This window comes from Microtus pennsylvanicus, chromosome 1 (genome assembly GCF_037038515.1).
Source record: "Microtus pennsylvanicus isolate mMicPen1 chromosome 1, mMicPen1.hap1, whole genome shotgun sequence".
Lineage (NCBI taxonomy): Eukaryota > Metazoa > Chordata > Mammalia > Rodentia > Cricetidae > Microtus > Microtus pennsylvanicus.
The window spans coordinates 136,961,534-136,967,768 of NC_134579.1; the positions used below are offsets into that span (position 1 = coordinate 136,961,534).

Below are 6,235 nucleotides of genomic sequence, written 5' to 3' on the forward strand. Positions count from 1 at the left end.
GGCATTACTGGGTCTTGAGGAAGGTTGTTTCTTAATTTTCTGAGAAATCACCACACTGACATCCAAAGGGGTTGTACCATCTTGCATTCCCACCAGCAATGCAGAAGTGTTCCCTTTTCCCCACAACCTCTCCAGCATAAGTTGTCATCAGTGTTTTTGATCTTGGCCATTCTTTCAGGTATAAGATGGAATCTCAGAGTTGTTTTGATTTGCATTTCTCTGATGACTAAGGATATTGAACATTTTCTTAAGTGTCTTTCAGCCATTTTAGATTCTTCTATTGAGAGTTCTCTGTTTAGGTCTGTACTCCATTTTTTAATTGGATTATGTGATCTTTTGGTGTCCAATTTCTTGAGTTCTTTGTATATTTTGGAGATGAGACCTCTGTCTGATGTGGAGTTAGTGAAGATCTTTTCCCATTCTGTAGGCTGTCGTTTTGTCTTGTTGACCGTGTCCTTTGCTTTACAGAAGCTTTTCAGTTCCAGGAGTCCCATTTATTTAATTGTTTCTCTCAATGTCTGTGCTGCGTGGACTTATATTTAGAAAGTGGTTCCCTGTGCCAATGCGTTCAAGTGTACTTTCCACTTTCTCTTCTATAAGGTTCAGTGTGGCTGGCTTTATGTTGAGGTCTTTGATCCATTTTGACTTGAGTTTTGTGCATGGTGATAGATATGGGTCTATTTTCATTCTTCTATTGTTGATATCCAGTTATGCCAGCACCATTTGTTAAATATGCTTTCTTTTTTCCATTTGATATTTTTTGCTTCTTTGAGAAAAATCAGGTGTTCGAAGGAGTGTGGATTGATATCTGGGTCTTCTATTTGGTTTCATTGGTCCTCCTGTATGTCCTTATGCCAATACCAGGCTGTTTTCAGTACTGTAGCTCTGTAGTAGATTTGAAGTCAGGGACTGTGATACCTCCAGAAGTTCTTTTATTTTTATTTTATTTTTTTTTAATTTATTTATTTATTAAAGATTTCTGTCTCTCCCCCGCCACCGCCTCCCATTTCCCTCCCCCACCCCCAATTAAGTCCCCCCCCCAGCCCGAAAAGCAATCAAAGTTCCCTGTCCTGTGGGAAGTCCAAGGAACCCCCACCTCCATCCAGGTCTAGTAAGTTGAGCATCCAAACTGCCTAGGCTCCCACAAAGCCAGTGCGTGCAGTAGGATCAGAAACCCATTGCCATTGTTCTTGAGTTGTCAGTAGTCCTCATTGTCCGCTATGTTCGGAGAGTCCGGTTTTATCCCAGGCTTTTCCAGACCCAGGCCAATGGTCTTGGTGAGTTCCCAGTAGAACATCCCCATTGTCTCAGTGTGTGGGTGCACCCCTCATGGTCCTGAGTTCCTTGCTTGTGCTCTCTCTCCATCTGCTCCTGATTTGGACCTTGAGATTTCAGTCCTGTGCTCCAATGTGGGTCTCTGTCTCCTTTCATCGCTTGCTGAAGGTTAATATTCAGGAGGATGCCTGTATGTTTTTCTTTGGGTTCTCCTTATTTAGCTTCTCTAGGATCAGAAGTTCTTTTATTGTACAGGATTGTTTTGGCTATCCTGGGTTTTTTGTTTTTCCATATGAAGTTGAGTACTGTTCTTTCGAGGTCTGTGAAGAATTTTGCTGGGATTTTTATAGGCATTGCATTGAATCCTGTTTACTTTCTTAAAGTTTTTTCTTTTTTATCTCCCATGAAAAAGGTTGATGTGCCTACAACTGTTAAGCCAGCTGTGCCACTCTGACCAGGAGTGGAATGAGGACAGACACACTCTTATCATTTTTGGTCTAGGGTCCATTTTAAAATGTATTTCTCCTTCTTCCCCGTTATGTAAGTATACATGGGGCAGAGTGTGTACCATGATGCATAAAAGGTGTTTCTCAGTTGGAAAGCAGTGGAAGAGGCACATTTAGTCAAAATATTAGTATGTGCCAACTGAAGAGTCCAAGAATACGATTATAGAATGAAGAAATAAATAAGGAGAGAATGAGGGCAGACTGTCAGCAGCCTTTTCGGCACATTAAGGATTAACTATTAACAGTGGCTCACTTTGCTTTACGATCCATAGCTGTCTGCAAGGCTGAAGCAGCCCTCTTCAAACTGAGAGTCAGCTTTTCGATAACCTCCTCCACCCCCTTGCATTTAACTGTTCTAGTGCTCCTCTTCCTTTCATCTCTGTATTGTGGAAGCCAAAAAATGTAGGTCCATTTTTACCTTGTCTAATGGTCAGAGTTTGGAGATTTGACAAGCATAGTTGCCTGTCCTAAAGCTGGAGGTGGTTGCTTGGTTCTTTTGAAATTAAGAAAGCTCAATGCCATTCTGACGGGTGGCCAGGATATGCAAATGTACTTCTGCTCCTTCCTTAACTATGAGGTCACCTAGGGAAGGGCAGTCTTCATCGTATGTGACCTAGAGAACCTAGAGTGTGTGGCCTAGAGCACCCTCACTCCCTAGACAAGAGAATGCTAATGATTTGATGCCTTAAGCTGACTGTGTGAGTTCCCCTTGTTAAATAGAGTTATCATGTTAAATAAAGTCTTTTCTTACCTTCTCCCCCGTTTATGTTGTGTATAAAAGCTGTGGGAAAATAAAAACAGGCAAATTTCAGAATTTCAATCACTGGAACACTCTCCTGATACTTTCTATGTTTTCTATGTTATTTTTATGTGTCTTCATAGTTTTATTTATGGTTTTTTTCAATTCCCATGCCCCTACCCTGGTAAGAAATATTTTTGTTGAGGCCAGTCCTCGACACTGTATCTACACAATACACCTAATGCCACCCTAATGTGTTATGACAGAAAAGTCTTTAAGAGAAATAAACCAGAGGTTTGGATGGCCCTAGGCTTAACAACACATGCTATTCTTGCAATGAACCTGAGTTCAGATTCCAGAACCTACAGCAAATGACTCACAATTACTGGTAACTCAAGCTCCAGGCTGTCCGACAACCTCTTCTAAACTGCATATGCACCTGCACTCATAGGCACCTGCACTCATATGCACCTGCACTCATAGGCACCTGCACTCATATGCACCTGCATTCATAGGCACCTGCACTCATAGGCACCTGCACTCATAGGCACCTGCACTCGTAGGCACCTGCACTCATATGCACCTGTACTCATAGGCACCTGCACTCATATGCAAGCACTCACAGATTTGCATGTGTACACAAAACCAAACAAAAAATAGATCTTAAATGAGTAAACCACCTCATGTTTTTAATTTCCACCAGAAATGTTTCATCTTTAAACCTTGTTGTAAACATCTTTGTGCAATATAATATATATAGCCCTTATCCCCAACCCCTATAACTTAATAATCTAATTTTGCCTTATCTTAGATCATCCTGAAAACCTCTTCTGTGCTGTAAACAAGAATTCAGCTCTATCCTACAGCTGATAAACACCTTTGGTAATGTGGCAGGATACAAGATCAACTCCAAAAAATCAGTTGCCTTCCTATACACTAAGGATAAGGAAGCAGAGAGGGAAATCAGAGAAGCATCACCTTTCACGATAGCCACAAATAGCATAAAATATCTTGGGGGTAACTCTGACCAAGGAAGTGAAAGATCTATTTGACAAGAACTTTAAGTCTTTGAAGAAGGAAATTGAAGAGGACACCAGAAAATGGAAGGATCTCCCTTGCTCTTGGATTGGGAGGATCAACATAGTAAAAATGGCAATTCTACCAAAAACAATCTATAGATTCAATGCAATCCCCATCAAAATCCCATCAAAATTCTTCACAGATCTGGAGAAGACAATAATAAACTTTATATGGAAAAACAAAAAACCCAGGATAGCCAAAACAATCTTATACAATAAAGGATTGTCTGGAGGCATTACCATCCCTGACTTCAAACTCTATTACAAAAGCTACAGTATTGAAAACAGCTTGGTATTGGCATAAAAACAGAGAAGTCGACCAATGGAATCGAATATTAGACCCTGACTTTAACCCACAAACCTATGAACACCTGATTTTCAATAAAGGAGCTAAAAGTATACAATGGAAGAAAGAGAGCATCTTCAACAAATTGTGCTGGCAAAACTGGATGTCAATCTGTAGAAGAATGAAAATAGAACCATATCTATCACCATGCACAAAACTCAAGTCCAAATGGATTAAAGACCTCAATATCAGTCTGAACACACTGAACCTGATAGAAGAGAAAGTGGGAAGTACTCTACAGCACATGGGCACAGGAAACCACTTCCTATGTATAACCCCAGCAGCACAGGCACTAAGGGCATCATTGAATAAATGGGACCTCCTGAGACTGAGAAGCTTCTGTAAAGCAAAAGACACTGTCACTAAGACAAAAAGGCAACCCACTGACTGGGAGAAGATCTTCACCAACCCCGCAACTGACAAAGGTCTGATCTCCAAAATATATAAAGATCTCAAGAAACTAGACCGTAAAAGGCTAATCAACCCAATTATAAAATGGGGTACTGAGCTGAACAGAGAATTCTCAACAGAAGTTCAAATGGCCAAAAGACACTTAAGATCATGCTCAACTTCCTTTGCGATCAGGGAAATGTAAATCAAGACAACTTTAAGATACCATCTTACACCTGTCAGAATGGCTAAAATAAAAAACACGAATGATAGATAGCCTTTGCTGGAGAGGTTGTGGAGAAAGGGGTACACTCATCCATTGCTGGTGGGAATGCAAACTTGTGCAACCACTTTGGAAAGCAGTGTGGCGGTTTCTCAGGAAATTCAGGATCAACCTACCCCTGGACCCAGCAATACCACTTTTGGGAATATACCCAAGAGATGCCCTATCATACAACAAAAGTATTTGCTCAACTATGTTCATAGCAGCATTGTTTGTAATAGCCAGAACCTGGAAACAACCTAGATGCTCTTCAATGGAAGAATGGATGAAGAAAATATGGAATATATACATATTAGAGTACTACTCAGCAGTAAAAAACAATGACTTCTCGAATTTTGCATGCAAATGAACAGAAATAGAAAACACTATCCTGAGTGAGGTAAGTCAGACCCAAAAAGAGGAACATGGGATGTTCTCACTCATATTTGGTTTCTAGCCACAAATAAAGGACATTGAGCCTATAATTAGATCCTAGAGAAGCTAAATAAGAAGGTGAACCCAAAGAAAAACATATAGGCATCCTCCTGAATATTAACCTTCATCAGGTGATGAAAGGAGACAGAGACAGAGACCCACATTGGAGCACCGAACTGAAATCTCAAGGTCCAAATCAGGAGCAGATGGAGAGAGAGCACAAGCAAGGAACTCAGGACCATGAGGGGTGCACCCACACACTGAGACAATGGGGATGTTCTATCGGGAACTCACCAAGGCCAGCTGGCCCGGGTCTGAAAAAGCATGGGATAAAACTGGACTCGCTGAACATAGCGGACAATGAGGACTACTGAGAACTCAAGAACAATGGCAGTGGGCTTTTGATCCTACTGCACGTACTGGCTTTGTGGGAGCCTAGGCAGTTTGGATGCTCACCTTACTAGACCTGGATGGAGGTGGGGGTTCCTTGGACTTCCCACAGGGCAGAGAACCCTGATTGCTCTTTGGGCTGACGAGGGAGGGGGACTTGACTGGGGGAGGGGGAGGGAAATGGGAGGCGGTGGCGGGGAGGAGGCATAAATCTTTAATAAATAATTAGTAAATAAATTTAAAAAAATACAGAAACAAAAAACAAACAAACAAACAACAAAAAAAAGAATTCAGCTCTATTTGGGAGTCCCTATGAATAATGGTCTCATCTGGCTACCAGCAGGGTAGAGTGTTATCTCCCTGATGCTGATGACAAAATGAGGCTTTTAAGCTTACAAAAAATTTTAAAAACTCCTTTTTAAATTTAAGATCTTTAAGACAGATTTTACAAATACTAAGTCATTTGAAAGAAAGAAAGAAGGGTTCTAGAATTGCCAAAATACCTTCAATCTGGACAGCTGAGTCCAGCAGAATCTTAGAATAAATTTAATCAATCCTACATATCCATGGCCAATTGTTAACTATTACCATTTCTGTAACTGTGTAAGCAGGATGTAATGAATGGGAGCCAGGGTCTGGAAAAGTAACAGTATTCACTGGGGAACCAGAGATTGTTTTCACTATGATTGATGTGGTGCATACCAACAGAAACCCAGAGACCACAACCGGTACAGAAGACTCACTGACATGGAACGTGGTCCCTCGCGCCCCAAACCTGATGAGCACATGTAGAGAGCAGCTGGGCTGGCTTTA

The 6,235-nt window shown here is 41.2% G+C and overlaps 1 protein-coding gene across 2 annotated transcripts in view; it reads right to left on the bottom strand.

Annotated features, from left to right (window-relative positions):
- Positions 1–6,235, bottom strand: part of LOC142858182 (uncharacterized) — a 93,413-nt gene that overhangs the window by 70,397 nt on the left and 16,781 nt on the right. The gene's annotated exons all lie outside the window — the stretch shown is intronic.